The following is a 21825-nucleotide window of genomic DNA, read 5'->3' as shown; positions in this document are numbered from 1 at the left end:
CCTGAAGGTACCACGTTCATCTGTACAAACAATAGTACGCAAGTATAAACACCATGGGACCACGCAGCCGTCATACCGCTGAGGAAGGAGATGCGTTCTGTCTCCTAGAGATGAACGTACTTTGGTGCGAAAAATGCAAATCAATCCAAGGACAACAGCAAAGGACCTTGTGAAGATGCTGGAGGAAACAGGTACAAAAGTATCTATATCCACAGTAAAACGAGTCCTATATCGACATAACCTGAAAGGCCGCTCAGCAAGGAAGAAGCCACTGCTCCAAAACCTCCATAAAAAAGCCAGACTACGGTTTGCAACTGCACATGGGGACAAAGATCATACTTTTTGGAGAAATGTCCTCTGGTCTGATGAAACAAAAATATAACTGTTTGGCCATAATGACCATCTTTATGTTTGGAGGAAAAAGGGGGTGCTTTCAAGCTGAAGAACACCATTCCAACCGTGAAGCACAGGGGTGGCAGCATCATGCTGTGGGGGTGCTTTGCTGCAGGAGGGACTGGTGCACTTCACAAAATAGATGGCATCATGAGGAAGGAAAATTATGTGGATATATTGAAGCAACATCTCAAGACATCAGTCAGGAAGTTAAAGCTTGGTCGCAAATGGGTCTTCCAAATGGACAATGACCCCAAGCATACTTCCAAAACTGTGGCAAAATGGCTTAAGGACAACAAAGTCAAGGTATTGGAGTGGCCATCACAAAGCCCTGACCTCAATCCTATAGAACATTTGTGGGCAGAACTGAAAAAGCGTGTGCGAGCAAGGAGGCCTACAAACCTGACTCAGTTACACCAGCTCTGTCAAGAAGAATGGGCCAAAATTCACCCAACTTATTGTGGGAAGCTTGTGGAAGGCTACCCGAAATGTTTGACCCAAGTTAAACAATTTAAATGCAATGCTACCAAATACTAATTGAGTGTATGTAAACTTCTGACCCACTGGGAATGTGATGAAATAAATAAAAGCTGAAATAGATCATTCTCTCTACTATTATTTTGACATTTCACATTCTTAAAATAAAGTGGTGATCCTAACTGACCTAAGACATGGCATTTTTACTAGGATTAAATGTCCGGAATTGTGAAAAACTGAGTTTAATTGTATTTGGCTAAGGTGTATGTAAACTTCTGACTTCAACAGTATATAAATGTTGTAAGTGCGTGGGCGACGGAGAGAAACAAAATGGTGCAGTTTGAGGCCATGTGGCGGACACTGATGCGAGAACTGGAGATGGGGGTGTGAGCAAGTGGAAACCTCTTATTTAGTTGGTTTTGTAGCATAAAATGGGAGTTTTACTGATATTATGATTGTCTGTTTGTTTACTACCTGCAAAATAGTTAAAACACTATCAGTTCCACTTTAACATCTCCTGAGGAGGACTGAGGAGTAAAGACTACAAAGGACAAACACACTATGTTTGATGCTTTTATTTTATTCTAATAAATACAATTAATTCCAATTATGGGGTAGTTGTTTTGGTCAAATCGGGTGCTTGCTCTAATTCATATCTACTGGATGTTTAATGGATGCTTATTTGTCATAATGTGGAGTTAGCTATCCACAGTGGTCGGTTGCTACACTGTCATCATGTGCTGTGGGATATATAGGATTGGAGAGACAGTGTGTAAGCTACCTGGGCTAATGTTTTAGGGCCAGCTGCGTTAGCGAGGGGCAGGCTCTGGGTGACTCTGGGTGCCTGGGGTTGGTTAGGGTAAGTGGATGGTGACAAATGGCAGGCGTTGACTTGGCCCTCTGCTGAGAGAGGCTAGGGTCTGGACATGTTGTGACGTCACAGCTATCCATCATGAGGAGGAAGGGATGGGGTGAGGAAGGGAGCAGGAGGGAGGAAGGGTGCACCCCCCAACAACCATAAATCACAGTCAGGGCCAGAGAGCACTCCCAGGGACAGCCAGTTTCCACCACTACTCCTGGCCAACCTATATGTGCAACAGGACCTCAGAGGGAACCACACTGCTTGAGAGGAGGTTCAGAGTTAACCAAAGTCAATCTGATGAAAGTTCATTGGTTTTAGGTCCATCACATGAGAACAGGCATGCATGGCATCTAGTGAGGCAATAGTACAAAGGCTCCATCTGTCTACAGAAGCAGAAGACACACACCTCCTATCTCCCAGCCAGCGCTAGTGCTACAACGCCATGCTAAAACGCCACATTAAGCCCCTATCCGAGGGCAATCGTTTCATATCAACGATGTCTCCAAAACCACTGACACAGACAACTCCACTGTCGCTAGTTTATGTTAAACCCACAGTGGGTTGATGCATCCAGCCATACAGGCCCATTTCCCTCCCATCGCCTTACAAAGGTAGTAATGGAGAATGCCATGAGCCCCACATTAACAAATATGGGTCAGTGCTCAAATATTATGATTTATTTCTGCTTTTGTGTGCCAGGCCTTATTTATCTTTCCGCCGCAGCACCTATGGGAATGGCGTTGGATAACTTGGTTCTCTCTCGACACAATGTGCCTTTGAAAGTGCTCCTGCAAACACAGACACAACCACACACTGAGCCATAATTGGCCTGTTTCATTAGCATTTGAATGTAGAGCTGTGTTTGCAAGAGCGAGGCAGCCTCACAGCTATATCTTCACAGCTTACTATTTTCACAGGTTACATGGAGAGAGAGAGAGAGAGAGAGAGAGAGAGAGAGAGAGAGAGAGAGAGAGAGAGAGAGAGAGAGAGAGAGAGAGAGAGGGGGAGGGGGGGAAAAGAGAGAGAGAGAGAGAGAGAGAGAGAGAGAGAGAGGACCCATTGAGTGAGAGGCTGATAGACAGGAAGAAAGTAAGAGTGATGGAGAGAAAGGGTAAAAGAAGGAGAGAGAGAGAGAGAACAAATGAGTGGGAATGAAAGAGAGAATAAGATATTGAAGAGAAAAAGTGTGTGATATGATAGAGGGAGGTGTAGAAAGAGACGATACATGGCTGGAAGGTACAGCTGGAGAGAAGGATAGAAAGAGAGTGTGTGCTCTGATTAGGAATGAGAGGTAGAGGGCTGAGAGGCAGGAGGAGAAGGAGAGACAGCAGATAGATAGACAGGCAGGCAGGGAGGCAGGGGTGAAATTGGCTGATGACCCGTCCTGTGGTCAGATCTCCACCAATCATACAGGACTGGAGAGGAGTAGATGAGGGGAGGAAGTAATGGTAGAATGTTGGGACACAGCCCCTTTCCTCAATTACCATTGATGTGGAAAAAATGGATAGGTGAAAGCAATACACTGTATAGCTGGTGTTGAGGTTGCAGCCGTATTGAAAAACCCATCATGTTCTTTAAGATCAATATGAAGGGAAGAGGACATGAAAAGGAATATATTTAAACACCACTGGAATGCAGCCAGAGCCTTTCAGCTCTCCTTCTCTACCCAAAGGATACTCTTCTTCCCAGTAACACATTTTTGAATCCATGTTCTCAGTGTTATTTTCCAGAATTCTATAATGAAATAATGTTTTAATTAGCATCTCATTGGGATGTCATCAATTACAATCAGGGGGAATGTTCTCTGTGTTCCTCTAAGAGTGACTCCATCCCCCAGCAGAGCCCATTCCAAAACACAACACCACAGGTGTTCTAATGCAGTGGAGGGAGAGAGTGTCTTTGCAAGCAAAAAAAAAATGCCTCTCTTCACTGCAGAGGGAAAGAGACACAGGACGTATCCCATGATGCTGTTGGCCAGCTGTTAAAAGGTGTCCTCGGAGAGCGCATCCCCTGCATGTTCACCTGGGCTGTCACTGCCACTCATATTGGTCATTCATCAAGCTGTACACACCTGCTGTCACCCCCCTCCTCTCTCATTCACTTAGCCCAGATAACAGAGCCATGAACAACCCACAATAGTGTTGTCCTCCCATGCTGTTTCTCCTCTCTCGCACACAAACTGCATCTCTTCCTGTCGCTGTCTGAAGCAGGTACACACACCGACAAGGCAAGCAGACATCTCTCTGAAGCTTTTAGCAGACAACCACATAAATGCTAAAAGCTCCTCTCATCCCATCAAAGGTTGGCTGCAGAGACAAACGCACACACACACACTCTTGCCTATATTGAAGCTTAATCACAAATACTCAAAAAGGAAAACTTAAAGATTATTACCTGCTGTGAGAAGGGCAAACAGCAGGACCGGACAACATGGAAAAAAAGAGAGAAAACAATAATTAGAAAGGGAAATACAGGCCTATCAAGAGGGCAAAGTCTGTGTATAGAAAGTGAATAAATAAACATGTGCGCACACACAGACACAGACAGAGTACACACAGACACACACACACACACACACACAAACACAGAGGGCTTGAAGGTGATGTGTATGGGTCAGTGGAACAGCAACTCTGGAGAAGAGACAGATCAGTCAGGCAGAGCTTCCAGAGGCCGCCTCCACCTTCACCTCCCCCCTGGGGCCCCCAGACCTTGCACACCTGGCCTGTCACCTGCTCTGTCACCTGGTCTGTAATCTGTTCTCCCCTGCTGCTGAGGGACAACCATGCAACCTAACAGCACTCATCACATCCATACTGGCTAACAGCACATCCATACTGGCTAACAGCACATCCATACTGGCTAACAGCAGGTGGCCATGATGATGATGCCAGAGGTGAGATAGACAGACAGACACTACACTTTCCTCAGACAACAGTCAACAACTGAGAGCATTTGAACCGCTCACCATTTATTTTATTTACATGGGACGACATAGTAAGTGAATGAAACTATATTAACACCATATTAATCTTGTTTTCAAACAGTGAGGGAATAGTCAGTATTTCCTGTCAGGTTTGTCCTCTGGGAGCTTGGCTGGCCTCTAACCCAACATTTCATTTACATCTTTAGTCATTTAGCAGACGCTCTTATCCAGAGCGACTTACAGTAGTGAATCGAACCCACAAGCCTGGCGTTGCAAGCAACATGCTCTACCAACTGAGCCACATGGGACCAACAGCAGACACCTGGGGGAGGGACAAGCTCCCCTTGCTGCTCTGCACCCCTCTCCGCTCCATGGACTCCCACAGGGACTGTCTGAATTGACCTCCAGTACACGCCTCAGGTGACAGATAGCTGGTGCTGGGAGATCAGGTAGACAATGGCCCCCTACCCCCTTGATGCAAGCACACCCATTCAGGGCTATGACAAACAGATTACCTCTCCGGAGCCAGCGCACCGATCGATTACAGCACCTTAAAAATACAGTGTTGTGTGTGTGTGTGTGTGTGTATGTGTGTGTGTGTGTGTGTGTGTGTGTGTGTGTGTGTGTGTGTGTGTGTGTGTGTATTATATGGTAATATTTTATGTATCATTAAGGAAAATGTTGGGAAATGTCAAAGATAAAATATAGTAAACATGATTGACATTTTATAAGTCCAGATGCATGTCTAAATAAGGAATATAGTCAATACAATGTGTAAACATGCTTTGATGAATGTATGTATTTTATTTTTTAAAAGTGTTTGTGCCATGCCACCAATATAATGAGATAAGGGAAAGAGGCAAAAGTGCCCATGGCCTTTTTGGAGTAAACAACATGTGTTATTGGACTTTCAAAGATAATAGTGGCGTGGCAGTTAAAGATGTTAATCAGTGATCTTAAGGGGAGTAGCTTTGTAAGCTATGTATACATGACTGTGCATTTGTGTGTGTATATAAGAGATCTCTAAGCCAAAGAGAGACAGTTGCTCCATGGAACAAGCTCGGCTTTATTATGCAATAAAGTCTAATTCTTGGATTCACAAGCTCCGGTCTCTTGAGAGATATTTTAGAGTTGACTATTTTTTAGTCAAATATTTCTACGACATAATTGGCGAGCTTTGCCAGGAGTTGAAAAAAAGGGTCCAGAGACGGTGTACATCTGCAGTTGTGAAACGGCTTGGACGGACCATACAAACAAAAGCGGCTGCTTTTAAAAGGTAAGCCAAGTTCTTACTTATATAGTATAACGTTTGTGTGGTCCGATCCGGGGCACGGCATCAGCTGCAGAAATACCAAGTAGGTCTCTCCAAATTTAAGAACCAGAAAATTAGAGACTAGGAGCTTTTGAATTTAAGAATACATGTCGATGTCACTCTGTTCAATTGATTTGATTCATTTGATTCATTTGATTCATTTGATTCATTTGATTCATCCAGCTGATCGCTTTGTCTGGGTCATTTCGGCACGGGCAGTTGTCCATCTGGTTGAGCGATCAGACAATAACATGTTAAGTCCTACGAATACCGCTATAGACGTGTAGAGGAAGTGTATCGTTTATAGGCTGCTTAGGTAGGCGAAATCCTGTGCAATACTGCTTATTTTCTGTGTAGAGGAAGTGAATCAGAGAAGAAGGGAAGAATGTACAGGTCGCTTAGGAAAGCGTAGTAAAAGTCCAGGTGTGTAGAGGAAGTGTATCACCTAGGGGGCTAAATAAATAGAAATCCTGTGGATACCGCTTTGGAGAGCTAAAATTAGCGCTCCAGAGGGCTGAACGGGCAGGTGGCTAGCTAAATTTGGGACCTACGGTTACCGCTCTAATGAGGAATTCATTGTTGGAGGTCTGCTCGGGTAGGTGGGGCATCATCCTGTGTTGTGGTGATGCCAAAGTTAGGCAGGGTCGATCAGGTAAAAAAGTTAGGTCATCCGGCGTAGGTGACACCATAAATTGGAGTAACACCGGTCATCCTGAGTAGGTGAACGGGTTAAATAGTCACAAGGGCTTCAAAATATAGAGAAAGTGTTAAATAGAGTAGGTCTGCTCATCTTGTGTGGGTGAGTGGTTTGCTTGGGTGGCTGTGAGTCATTCAACTGTCTGATTCATTTGGGCACAAGTGGCTGCTCATCTGTGTGAGTGAGAATAATAAGAAATCCTGCAAGTAAATAGCCTTTCTGTAAGGAAAGGAAATATATTTGAGGTCGTTTGAAGCTTCTGTCTGATGGAGAAAGGGCGTGCCCAATCTCACATTAGGAAAGAGAAGAATAAATGGTGCGTGGATATTCATTGACCAACTGAGTGTAGAAAATTCACGTTACCAGGAGGGGTAGAATAAAACCTGTTGGAGGAACAGGCCACGTGTACCGGTGTGATCATATGACGTCTATACATTGTATTTTGATCAATCTTTTAGGGTATGTTTCTGACATTATATTTAGAAACTTTAGAGGTGATGTAGTATTATGATAAATTGACTACAGTAAAATAATAACTAGGATAGGGTTAACATTCCAAATTTGGGCCCTTTGATAGAATAAAATATTCCTGTAGGTTATACAAATAGTAATTAAGCGCGTTTGAGAACAACATTGTATAAATATGGAATAAAAGTGGTATAATGGTGTAAATTAGTCGCATTCTGAAGTTTGAATGATGAGATATAGAGGTGTGTATGATAATTATATATACGTTGGAATAATACGCTTTTCTTGTAAATGATATCTTGGAGTTTCATACAACAATGCCTGTCATATAATTTCGTAAAATCAGTGAATAGTGACCAGCATATACGATTCTGGGAGGATTCTATGACTGAGGGGAAGGATTTGGGTAATTTGTTGTTCGTTCCGCTGAGACTAGATTGTGATTAACTGATTTGTGGCAATAACGAATCATTAGAAACATGAATGGTTTGGTTGATGTGAATATATTAGAATAGAATGAATTTTATGGGAGTGTAATTTATTACAAGTCATTGGATAAAATTATAGGTGTTGACTTGTCCAAACACGTAGACGTACGTGGGGATGGGAGAAAGTACATAGGGCATGTGGTAGAATTAAGCATTATAATAAACTATCTATTATTTCAGAAGCAGAGGTGATATAGTCAAGGAATTTTTGTATATTAGGGGGAAAATATTATTCATTTGGTTAGGTCGTTAGATCTGGTTCCAAATCAATGAATGTGGGGTTTGACTCGTTGATTGTTAAATTGTTTACGTTGAGCGTGTGAGATCTGTGTCCTTCAAAGCTATTTTCTGATAAAGTGTGGTATGTGCCAGATATTAAAACTACTGACCATTATCATTGAAATAAAGGAGGATTAACTTGTCTTTTCAATAAAGCATAGATTCTGCATCGCTGAACAGAGTCTAGGTTTTCTAAGTATAGTTTAACTATAGTTGTGGGTTGTTTAGATTGAAGGAACATTCAGGATAAGACTGGACGATCTAGCAGCCTGCGTCTTTTCAGACTGAAGGACTCACTTATTCAACGGGAAAGAAGGAGGAGTGACTATAGTCAGAAAGGACAGTTACATACATTTGAATAGCGGACTGGCAAGTTGGATAAGAGATTTGGCCATAATTTGAATTGTTTAGGTAGACTGGAATGAAAGTAAGGTATTTTAATAATATGAATATAAATATATTATTAGTTATTGTTGGGATGTGAATAGACTTTACTAATGCCATGAACTAGTTTCCGGGTAAAAGAGAGTCGTACTTGCTTGACTGTATCGAGCTGAAAGAGATATTTGAAGCAAGTTTGAATAGCTGGATGGAAAACATTTATTTGACCAAATTCTAATTGTTATTACTTTATTCTATGGTTTGCGTGACACCAGTAATGTATGCGAATAGTTGGTGAATTGTAGAATGATAATGTATTTTCGTTACGTAAACCAGGGGATACAAGGAGCTTTGGCTATTATGCTGAGGGAATAGCACCAATTTATAGTGGGTTCTAGATTTGTTGAATAAACAAACTTATATTTTAAACTAATGTAATGCAATAGGCTACAATTATAACATTATCAGAAAAAGGCACTATACGCTCATCTGTGGTCCTCTGTAGCTCAGTTGGTAGAGCACGGTGCTTGCAACGCCAGGGTTGGGTGTTCGATTCCCAAGGGGGGCTAGTATAAGTATAATAATGTATGAGCTCACTAATTGTGCGTCGCTTGGAATAAGAGCATCTGCTAAATGACTAAAATGTTAATGGGTATGGAGAGGAGAGTACGTGGTAGTAATTTTTTAGTCATTGAATAAGGTTTTGCTAGATTAAACGAGTGACAATGGTGGAATATGTCTATAAATAAATTGGATTGTGATAAATGGATGATTTCAATATATGATGGTAAACTACAGCAAGTGTTTGGTGTTACTTGTAGCTTACTTAGAAAGGATAGATTAATAGATCTCATTCATTCTGTAATGGCGGGGTGATGGTTTAATTGCGTGGCTATGATTTTAGTTGATTACAAGAGAAATATGATATAGTTTACGACGCATGGAGAAGTGAATGTCTTATATGGTAATAGATCAACTGAACCAAACATGACGTTACTATGGAAATGTAGCATGGTTAATGTTGTTAAGTTCGTTTTTAAACCCTATGATAGAGGTAAATGCAGAATGCTGTTTGAAAGTGTGTTTTATTAGGTCTGCTAGTAAAAATGGAAGAATTTCCATTTTTGTCTGTGGGTGTTAACCATTGGGGCTTGCTGAAACGCAAGAGCGCTATAAGGGACATTATGGGTTACGTTAGGTGTACAAGGATCGCGTTTTTGTAGGAAGTCGTAGGAGGTTGAATATTATCGGCAGGAAATTGCTAGCTAGTTAGCGGTGAGAGCTAGTGCGGTTTTCGTTGGGTGACGTCACTTGCTCTATGAACTGGAAGTAGTTGCTTTGCGGGGGCCGTGGCTTTTGTGGAACGATGGGTAACGGTGCTTCGATGGTGAATGTTGTGGATGTGTGCAGAGGGTCCCTGGTTCGAATCCAGTAAGGGACAGAAAGCAAATCTTTTACATTGATGCTATTGACGTGAATTACTGGTTTCATTGATAACATTATAGGAAAGATGTTGTCCTACCAATCCATGTCGGATAGGATAACATAGTAATTAAAATTGCATATTGGTGAATTGGATGTTTTATTGGTTTTTACTATAAATATAAAATAATTTGTCATCTGTTGAGGTACCGTTATGAGGGAAATTAGCGGTAGAGTATGATAGATATTGTAGAGGGTTTAAAAATAAATAAATAAGTAAGTTAATTGGGTGATGAGACAGGTTGACTTGATGTTGAATGGGATTGTTTAATAGAAGTAATTATTTCTATTTAGGAGAATGAGAATATGTTATTAGGTAGTATTGCTTTGTGGAGACAATTTACTAATGAAGAACATGTCTCGATAGTTGAATAAGGAACGATATTTGATAATTAATCATTTTATTATGACATTATATAGTTTGGTTAAACAGCGGTGAGTTATGAAGATGGTTTATTACTTCAGATAACGATAATTTGTTTATAGTACGTTGAACGATGAGAGTAGTTCTGAGGAGTGAGATTGATACGAATGATTGTTGATGAGATAGGACTGGGGATATATGTATGATGTTTTGTGTGTAATTACTATCTTTGGATTGTTGATTCTATGTTAACGACATGTATACTTTCTCTTCCAGGAACATGGGGATTTCTTTATATCTCATTGGGATGTTAAAAAAGTCTGTAGGCTAGGGTGGAACTAGTTAGTAAAATTAAGTAGTTATATTTTTATTTTGTCATAGGGAGCTACCAAAATAAATAAGGCCTGGCCATTTTTTGTTTGTTTATTGTTTTACTATATGGTGTTCGAATAACCACAAACAAACTACTTAGTATGAAATGTGTTATTCTGTATAAGATTTTTATTTCTATTTTGGGTTTTTTGATGGGATGGTAGTGAAATATCTTAAAGGGGCATACACATGTAATTTGGGTTTTATTTACTGAGTGATAAGTAAATATGTGTGATTTATTTTGAAAAGAGCTGTACTAAGGACTTACTGTACACTCGGGATACAACATTTATGAAAGGTCTTGATGGTTGTTAGGAGTAGTATACTATTGGATGAAACAATTAATTGAATGATTTCAATGACCTCTGAAATCTGTTCTGGCTTTATAGTGTGACCTGATCACCCGCACTATAAATTCTAGAGGCATGCTGAATTAGGGGGTTAGATAAAATAAGGATAATTGTGAAGAAGTTTATAATTTGGAAAAAATCCTATATATAAATTAGTCCAAACAGGACAAGGATGAAGTGAGAGGGTTAGTCCTGAAGGAGAGGTATTCCTTGAATAGTGTTATGGAATACAGTTAAGTAAAGATATGCTCAAGGGTTGTCATTTTAAGGTTAGTTATTATTTTAGGTTTGATAGGCAATATTGTTGTTGTTTTGTTTTTTTGTACACATGAATCACGATGTGATGCATGTGTCCAAGGGGGGAAGTTGGGATTACAGAGGTTTTAATGTTTTATTATGGTTTTGTGGGGAAATATGCAAGGTGTATTAAGGATATGAGCAGTAGTAATAATGTGTTATGGGTTAGGTTAAATCATTTTTGTTTTTGTGATAGGAGGCATGGTGTAGAGGTGGTCTGTCTATGAGATAAGTGGACTACAACAAGCTGGAAGCAGGTGTGCTTCATAATCTCAAGGCTTCTCTTGACGGATGAGAGGACATGAGTAGCATACTGTGTCTCACTTAACCTAACAATGCTCTTAAGATTTTCTTTTCATGGGTGAAGATAACTCTGCCCAACTAAGTAGGAGTCTGAGCATTCTCTGCGCCCTGGAGACTATGTGATGGCAAAAGACTACAGAAGAAAGAGCTGGAAAGACCCTATGTGGAGGGGCCTGTACCAGGCTGATTGAAGGACACTCTTCGCAGACCGATGTCGATAGATTGAGAGGGACTCTGGCTGATCCGGAGACCCTAGTGACGGAGGAAGGTTAACAGCTAAAGTGACCATACATCGTTGTCCAGGTTACACCAACTGCGGTACGGATAGAGGGGAGCGTGATCGGGTATCATCTAAACCATTGTACCAGAGTGAGGAAACTGATGACTAAGAGACCACCGAGACTTTCAAGACCTCCAAGACGCACCAGAAATCCTCATCATTGATTTCTCTGTACTTGACTAGTTCCCTGAGAATAAGGGGAATGGGGTACTGATAATAGTAGAGAGCAGAAGAACAAGACATAGAAGGGATATAGACAGGATTAGAAAGTATATTCTTGCACAGGCAGGAACCATAACTAAAATGCAGAAAGGGATCACTATTAAAATACAAGGGTTAAAATATTATTGGTGTGTGAGGAACCAGCACAAAGAGTATGGGGAAGTCACATGGGGTAGTGTGACTTTAAGATAATGAAAGAAAGAGACAGGTGAATCATAGACATAAGGAGAACAGTCCAAGACTTAGATAAACAATTTGATGTAGTATTTAGTGTTAGATTTCCAGGGGGAAGTGTTATTGGAGTAGTTATTCCTTGGGAAAGTGCACTGAACCCTGTACATGTTAGAGCCATACCAACTACAGAAGAAAGGGAATTGAAGGAGCCGTTGGTATAGATGAGTACAATATATTGCATTAAAATAAAATAAAATAATAGTCTAATATGCACCACATCTCCGTTTTAAATAGTTAACAGTAGTTCAACATCTTCACAGTTACTAGGACTGTGTGCTAGGATTCAATCATAACTGTTGTAATGTTTAGGAAATTCTAATTATAAACAATTTTATGATCAACCAGGATGAAGAGAGAAGTGTAAGCAATTGTTGGAATAGGAACAAGGAAAAGGGAAACACCAGAGTAATGTCAAATAGATTATGAGCAAAAATATAGGAATGTTAAAGTAAAACAATTGGGTTATATAGTTTGGGAGAATTCAAGGGAGAATGTGAAAATAGGGGGTGTTTAAACAGATAGCCTTTGAAATACAGGGACCCCTCAAAGAAAAATCTATCAAGCATTAGATAGAAATGGGTATTAAGAATGAGTGATGAAACATAAGACACGTAGTCAATGTTAATAGGAATGTTTTGGATTGGAAATGAACTCAACTAAACTGTTATGATCTGTCCTTTCCTGAGGTTACTACGGATGGTGTCGTAATGCATAGCAGAAATAATTCGGTCCAGAACGGTGTAAACCTCAATAAAAACCAAAAACCCTCTACCCAGCTGAAGGGGAACAACAAAGGCGTTGAAGACGTTCCTGTCTGACACCACCTCTGCCAGGAGACCTGAATCCAGCATCAAATCAAAGCAATCAATTGCCTTCTCTTTTGTGCCTGTTCTCTCAAGAATGAGACAGGAGACCATGTGGAGTGAGCAGGAGGAGAGAGGTCTATGCAAATGCAATGTTCTTCCTAGTTTGGGTATACTGGTTTGCAAATGGACAAAACAGAATGATGGTGGAGGTGGGGCAGTTCAGGTGTGACATTGGAATTGGGACATTGCCATGGGTAATCCAAGATGAACTATGAAGCTATCTGAAGAACATAATGAAGACGCCAGAAGATTGAGTGCCGGTAGAGGAAGGGACTGTTAGTTGAGGTAGTATGTTGATTAAGGAGGTATTATACACTACTAAATTTATAGTAATTTGGACAATGCATTAAGATACTGATCTGTTGTAATTCTCGTTATGAGGAAGTTAATGCTAGAATTATTATAATATAAATATACATTCTGCCAGTGTCAAAATGTGCCAATGTGAGAGTTTTAACTTTGAATGATGGAACAAAGGTGACTAACTAAGAATTGTCATTCCAAAGTTGTTTTGGGTAATTAATTTGATTATGATTATAAATTATAAGTGGACTGATTGATCTGAATAACTTATTAATATTAATGCTTAGTGATGTTGACATTGCAATTAATTGATTAGATATTGATATTGATTATTTTGATTGTTATAATACTTGTGATATGGGTGAAAAAGGTTATGTAAGCTAAAGATATTGACACCATTCTTAACATGTCCTAGATATTATTGTTAAGACAAAGTTGCATATGTTGATGTGATAGGATACTAACACATATATGGGAAATGCTATAACTAAACAAAAGTGGGGAGCATTGTTTATAAAGAAATACACCCAGTTCAGGGAGCGCCATGACAGTAGGTAAATGAATATGGGACATTTTGGGAATTTGGGAATCCTGAATGTTTGTATGAAGTTGTTCCTGGGGGTGGATGGGCCTGCCATGGTTACAAAGCCTAATAGAAAAACTTGGAGGTTAATTTAGAGGAAAACCTTCCAAACTTGTATCCAATACCTGACTGGGCTCTGGGTCCTCATCAGGATGGGTCAAACAATGAGGAATATATATTGGTTTAAATATATGCATATGAAAAGTAACCACATATGGCAAGGATAAGAATAAGTAAATGCGCATGCTTACATTCATCAATTTTTTTATCTTTGTATTATTTGGGACATTGTTGGAATGTCCCAAAGGGGGGATTATATGGTAATATTTTATGTATCATTAAGGAAAATGTTGGGAAATGTCAAAGATAAAATATAGTAAACATGATTGACATTTTATAAGTCCAGATGCATGTCTAAATAAGGAATATAGTCAATACAATGTGTAAACATGCTTTGATGAATGTATGTATTTTAAAAAGTGTTTGTGCCATGCCACCAATATAATGAGATAAGGGAAAGAGGCAAAAGTGCCCATGGCCTTTTTGGAGTAAACAACATGTGTTATTGGACTTTCAAAGATAATAGTGGCGTGGCAGTTAAAGATGTTAATCAGTGATCTTAAGGGGAGTAGCTTTGTAAGCTATGTATACATGACTGTGCATTTGTGTGTGTATATAAGAGATCTCTAAGCCAAAGAGAGACAGTTGCTCCATGGAACAAGCTCGGCTTTATTATGCAATAAAGTCTAATTCTTGGATTCACAAGCTCCGGTCTCTTGAGAGATATTTTTGAGTTGACTATTTTTTAGTCAAATATTTATACGACAGTGTGTGTGTGTGTGTGTGTGTGTGTGTGTGTGTGTGTGTGTGTGAGTGAGTGAGTGAGTGAGTGAGTGAGTGAGTGAGTGAGTGAGTGAGTGAGTGAGTGAGTGAGTGAGTGAGTGAGTGAGTGAGTGAGTGAGTGAGTGAGAGAGAGAGAGAGAGAGAGAGAGAGAGAGAGAGAGAGAGAGAGAGAGAGAGAGAGAGAGAGAGAGAGAGAGAGAGAGAGAGAGAGAGAGAGAGAGAGAGAGAGAGAGAGACAGAGACAGAGACAGAGACAGAGACAGAGACAAGGGTGTAGTGGTGGGGCTGGGTTGGTGAATATTCTGTTTCTTTTCAGCTTGATCATAAACCTTTCAGATAAGTCAGTTTACAGACGCCCCAAAAATGGCATTATGCTTATTCCAGCACTACAACATTACATCAGCTAGTGAAATATTATCCAGATACAGTGGGGGAAAAAAGTATTTAGTCAGCCACCAATTGTGCAAGTTCTCCCACTTAAAAAGATGAGAGAGGCCTGTAATTTTCATCATAGGTACACGTCAACTATGACAGACAAAATGAGAACAAAAAATCCAAAAAATCACATTGTAGGATTTTTAATTAATTAATTTGCAAATTATGGTGGAAAATAAGTATTTGGTCAATAACAAAAGTTTCTCAATACTTTGTTATATACCCTTTGTTGGCAATGACACAGGTCAAACGTTTTCTGTAAGTCTTCACAAGGTTTTCACACACTGTTGCTGGTATTTTGGCCCATTCCTCCATGCAGATCTCCTCTAGAGCAGTGATGTTTTGGGGCTGTCGCTGGGCAACACGGACTTTCAACTCCCTCCAAAGATTTTCTATGGGGTTGAGATCTGGAGACTGGCTAGGCCACTCCAGGACCTTGAAATGCTTCTTACGAAGCCACTCCTTCGTTGCCCGGGCGGTGTGTTTGGGATTATTGTCATGCTGAAAGACCCAGCCACGTTTCATCTTCAATGCCCTTGCTGATGGAAGGAGGTTTTCACTCAAAATCTCACGATACATGGCCCCATTCATTCTTTCCTTTACACGGATCAGTCGTCCTGGTCCCTTTGCAGAAAAACAGCCCCAAAGCATGATGTTTCCACCCCCATGCTTCACAGTAGGTATGGTGTTCTTTGGATGCAACTCAGCATTCTTTGTCCTCCAAACACGGGGCGGCAGGTAGCTTAGTGGTTAACAGCGTTGTGCCAGTAACCGAAAGGTCGCTGGTTCTAATCCCCAAGCCGACTAGGTGAAAAATCTGTCGATGTGGCCTTGAGCAAGGCACTTAACCCTAATTGCTCCTGTAAGTCGCTCTGGATAAGAGCGTCTGCTAAATGACAAAAAATAAAAATAAAAATAAAATAAACACGACGAGTTGAGTTTTTACCAAAAAGTTCTATTTTGGTTTCATCTGACCATATGACATTCTCCCAATCCTCTTCTGGATCATCCAAATGCACTCTAGCAAACTTCAGACGGGCCTGGACATGTACTGCCTTAAGCAGGGGGACACGTCTGGCACTGCAGGATTTGAGTCCCTGGTGGCGTAGTGTGTTACTGATGGTAGGCTTTGTTACTTTGGTCCCAGCTCTCTGCAGGTCATTCACTAGGTCCCCCCGTGTGGTTCTGGGATTTTTGCTTGTGATCATTTTGACCCCACGGGGTGAGATCTTGCGTGGAGCCCCAGATCGAGGGAGATTATCAGTGGTCTTGTATGTCTTCCATTTCCTAATAATTGCTCCCACAGTTGATTTCTTCAAACCAAGCTGCTTACCTATTGCAGATTCAGTCTTCCCAGCCTGGTGCAGGTCTACAATTTTGTTTCTGGTGTCCTTTGACAGCTCTTTGGTCTTGGCCATAGTGGAGTTTGGAGTGTGACTGTTTGAGGTTGTGGACAGGTGTCTTTTATACTGATAACAAGTTCAAACAGGTGCCATTAATACAGGTAACGAGTGGAGGACAGAGGAGCCTCTTAAAGAAGAAGTTACAGGTCTGTGAGAGCCAGAAATCTTGCTTGTTTGTAGGTGACCAAATACTTATTTTCCACCATAATTTGCAAATAAATTCATAAAAAATCCTACAATGTGATTTTCTGGAATTTTTTCCCCCAATTTGTCTGTCATAGTTGACGTGTACCTATCATGAAAATTACAGGCCTCTCTCATCTTTTTAAGTGGGAGAACTTGCACAATTGGTGGCTGACTAAATACTTTTTCCCCCCACTGTATGTGTTTGAAGTCATTATTTGGTAAAGGAAACCACAGAGTTCCTGATAGTCCTGAAGGCATTGACTCACGGTTTTGATAGGAACTAAACTGTCTGTTTCCACTAAGAATCTGAGCTTTCACTTCTTATGTGACAACATCTCGTCTCCAGAACCTGTGTGACCTCTGACCTGTTACGATCAACCTGTTTATTTAGAGCCTAGGCCATTTAACGGCTGACTAACTCTCTGCCTCTCCCTCAATTATTCAGCAGCCTGGATGTGTGTGTGTGTGTGTGTGTGTGTGTGTATGAGTGCGTGCCTGCATGCGTGAATGTGTGTGTGTCCATCTCTGATGCCGCTCAAATGGAGGATGGAGGCTGATGAGAGGGCAGTGGGGGCCAGAGAGCAGGCTTTTAGCTTCCAGGCAAAAACACCAATTAGGCCAGATATGAATGTGGTGCTCCACTCTCTACTGGCTTGTAGAAGCCGGCTGCTCCACCCAGACCTCAGCCCTGTCCCAGGCCTGTCCCATGCTAGACCTACCAACCTTCCACTACCAGCACAGCCCAAACCAATGCCCAGTAGAGACAATGGCATGTTAGGTAGTGAGTAAATGAGTCTGTAGGTGACGTTAGGGGTGTGTGTGCGTGTGTGTGTGTGAGTGAGTGTGTCAACCAAAAGCCCCACATCCCAGCAGATTGCGAAAGTGAAATTCAGAGAAAGCCAGAATTCATAACGTTACTTCCACCCGGATGTCCTGAGCACATTACTGAGTAAATGTCATCGTTTTCATCTCTTTCCTCATTGCTCTTTGACTCTGCTGTTCAAAGGCTGAGAATCCCCTTTTATGCCCTTTCATGAAATCAATACCCCTGCCCACCTAATAAAAGTCCTAGAAAAAGGGGGAAAAGACACATACACACATACACACAGAGGACTAGGCTGACAACTTTACTTTTAATATGGGTCATTATCTTAATGAATTTGTCAGTCTATTTGCTGACCCAAGTGAAAGGCGTGGTAAAATACCCCCCCCCCCCCAATCTGATTGATTGATTGCTTGTGGACAGGTGTCTTTTATACAGGTAACAAGCTGAGATTAGGAGCACTCCCTTTAAGAGTGTGCTCCTAATCTCAGCTCGTTACCTGTATAAAAGACACCTGGGAGCCAGAAATCTTTCTGATTGAGAGGGGGTCAAATACTTATTTCCCTCATTAAAATGCAAATCAATTTATAACATTTTTGACATGTGTTTTTCTGGATGTTTTTGTTGTTATTCTGTCTCTCACTGTTCAAATAAACCTACCATTAAAATTATAGACTGATCATTTCTTTGTCAGTGGGCAAACGTACAAAATCAGCAGGGGATCAAATACTTTTTTCCCTCACTGTATATTTCTCTTCTCTCTCTCCGCCCATTCCTTTCTTTCCTTTCTTTTTTGTCTTCATTTAATTGCACCTCTTTCCCCTTCACTCCCCTATCCTCATGTCACTACTTCACTCCCCTATCCTCATGTCACCTCTTCACTCCCCTATCCTCATGTCACTACTTCACTCCCCTATCCTCATGTCACCTCTTCACTCCCCTATCCTCATGTCACTACTTCACTCCCCTATCCTCATGTCACCTCTTCACTCCCCTATCCTCATGTCACCTCTTCACTCCCCTATCCTCATGTCACCTCTTCACTCCCCTATCCTCATGTCACCTCTTCACTCCCCTATTCTCATGTCACCTCTTCACTCCCTTATCCTCATGTCACCTCTTCACTCCCCTATCCTCATGTCACTACTTCACTCCCCTATCCTCATGTCATCACTTCACTCCCCTATCCTCATGGCACTAATTCACTCCCCTATCCTCATGTCACAATTTCACTCCCCTTACATTTTGCATCATTCCATTCTGTTTACCTTTCTTTCCTCTGTCACGTACGTGCAAATAGTTCCTGAGGGTCGCAACCATTAGTGGATCATATTAGGCTAATGTTGTGCAATAATGTGGGACATTTAGCCTATTTGAATCATTATGGAACTCAGACCACACGTAGCAGGTTAATCCTGGAGCCTTGTTCACGATGACTGGACCGTTGTCATTCAGTTCCATGATTAGTGAGGATTAGGGTAGATTTATAGGACTACTGTTCAACCCCTATTGTACACTTTCTTTCCACCTTCCAATATTTAATGGATTGAACTTGAATATGACAACTTTCAGGATGAATTAAACCACTGTATTCTTTATTCATAAATATATTTTGCGCGTAAATGCTCTCCAAATCAGTTTTTTTAATGCTTCATACATACTTTCCTAACCCCAAAATGTTCCTAAATAATCTACAAGATCAGATTATTTTTAAATCTACCAGTTAGTGCTGAAACGGAGACAACGATGCAGAGATGGCATTCTTTTATTGATCCCTATTTTCTGAACCCGTTCTCTCGATGTATTATAGTCTGTTGACAAAATTCTAATTAAAGGTACACCGTATTTAAAGGGATGGCTTAAGACAAATGTACTGAAAACCCTTTTGAATGAAAACTCCACGCAGAAATCTGTTGGCCAGCAAGTGGGAGGGTTTTCAGCGGTTTAATTACATTTATTCAGTGCGCACAAGGGAACCACGCCTGCAAAGCCCATTATGCACCTTCATAAGGTTAGTCTGAATACCAACTACTGAGAAGTGTGTAGGAGACGTGTGCGTAAGAAAGACGTAATTTCCTAAATCGGAATCGGGCCCTAAATGCTTATCTGTTGTATGCAGAATAGATGCTGGTTAGTTTGTTCCCATTCATGTGACATTACCTTGTCTTTATTCAGGCGGCAGGAAACCGATAAATCAGCCCAACCACAGAAGGTCATATTAATATTTTCAAATCATCAACCAATAGTGTTAGCAATGAATTGAATGTTTTCCCAGATCATGTCCACATACTTTACAAAAGCGTGCAACAATATGCAGTAAACAGATAGGAACAAAGCTAAATAATAGGAAGATGGAGATATGTTTTTTACTGTGTCTGGGCTAGGAATGTGACAAATGGACCAACATTAAACAGACATTTCTTTCTTGGTTTTCCGTTAAAATGATAAGAAAAATGCATAAAATTCCACATGAATTCACAATGCAGCTGCGCTGCTGCCATCAACGGTTTGGGTCTCATGGTGCGTCCCTTTCAGATGGTTAAGCATTGCACATGTACTACCACTACTGTACATCAATTCCACCTCGCAAAGTTTGCATTTACCTGTCATTTAACTTCTCAAAGTATTACCATACGGGACTTTGCTGCTGTCGCTTGCCTTCCCCTGCCATTGTTCCAACTGTTAACAACGATAACGAAGTGGTAGAATGTCGTCTCCAATAATAATTGATTCCTTGACTCCTTGCACATCGACTCCCATTTCTGAGTGTCAAGATTAGATGCCGCCAGGAATCAACTCCTAAGATTCTGGATTTTTTGGAACGGTAAAGACTGATTAGTTGCCGTACTTCAGAGAAAATAAATACTTGCATCTTTCATAGCGAGCTAGCGATGGACTGACAGAGAGGGGAGGGGCACAGTATAGGCAGATTGGCCACCACGCAGACAGAGTCAGAACTGTGCACTAGGTCTATCTATCGGCAATCAAAAGCTGTATCTCGCAATGGAAGGCTGTATCTCGCAATTTATTGGCTTGCAATGTCTCGCAACTTCAGTAAAGCAGGGCCTAGGACAGGGGTTCCCCAACTTTTTTAGCCGCAAACCCATTTAGATTTTTTTTTACATCCCGACCTCACCATGTAAAAAAAGTTATGTAATTAACAACCAGTGTTTACTATTTTAATTGGGGCTATGACAGTCTATTACAAATCAGTCGAACAGTAATTTTGAATGGTATTGAATTGACTGAAATGCAGCAGAAAGGTATTTAGAAGTTGCAAAGATCATCAGGCAACACTTTTTTATGATCTTCTGTGTAGAAAAGAACATCATCATTCACCATTCTGATTTAGTGCCTGGTCTTGTCCAATCTGTTCTAATGAGTCCTGCGCGGCTTGTGGGCATTGTAAAGGGTAACAGAAGACACATATCATTGTTCCTATCTTTCAGTGATGGGGTCATAATATTTTGTAGTTAGAGCCACATATGTACGAAGAAAACATAAACCAATCTGTTTATTACAACCGCATCTAGTGGCTACCAGAGGTTACTGACGTAACCCTGGTTCTATGACCCAAGCGCAATTGTTTTAATGTTATTAGAGTTTCTCTCGTGACCCCATTTTCAAATCAGGTGACCCCACATTGGGACGTGGCCCCTGGTTTGGGAAATGCTGGGCTAGGATATTCTACACGCAACAGGCTGAAGACTGAACACACACTTGCATCATTAGCTAAGAGAAAGAGCAGGGGTGTAATCATTAGTCCAAACAGTTTGCAACTAAAAGGAGAGTTTTTATTGGACAAATTCAGGTAGGTCCCTCCCCGTTTCGTTCCATTTGCTTCTGCTCCGAAACGTTTCACAACAGAATCAGCGTATTGAATACGCCACAGGCGAGCCAGCGCAAGGGAGAGAGAGGAGGGGACAGGCAGAACAAACCATGTTGCGCATATGTCTTGGTAATCTGAATCTCCCAATGTCTTGTCTTGCATGCCTCGCAAATTCACCAAAGTAGCGTAACCCCTACTCTCAGCAAACTATGGATTGGCTCTGGTTGTGTGTGGAGAGAGGGTGAGAAGAGCAGGGCTCTAATATAACAGCCCCAGCATGTGGCCCTGCTTCAATATGGGCTCAGCAGCAGCAGAGATCAGTCCCAGCCAGGTACATTTAAGACTCAACCTGCCTCCATCATCACTTCGG

The 21825-nt window shown here is 41.1% G+C and overlaps 1 protein-coding gene across 3 annotated transcripts in view; it reads right to left on the bottom strand.

Moving 5' to 3' along the window:
- The window catches only part of LOC121574943 (receptor-type tyrosine-protein phosphatase gamma), a 401205-nt gene that overhangs the window by 247469 nt on the left and 131911 nt on the right, over positions 1 to 21825 (bottom strand). The gene's annotated exons all lie outside the window — the stretch shown is intronic.

This window comes from Coregonus clupeaformis, chromosome 10 (assembly GCF_020615455.1).
Source record: "Coregonus clupeaformis isolate EN_2021a chromosome 10, ASM2061545v1, whole genome shotgun sequence".
NCBI classification, from domain to species: domain Eukaryota; kingdom Metazoa; phylum Chordata; class Actinopteri; order Salmoniformes; family Salmonidae; genus Coregonus; species Coregonus clupeaformis.
The sequence above is the reverse complement of the archived record's forward strand: the minus strand, read 5'-3'. Positions and strand labels throughout refer to the sequence as shown.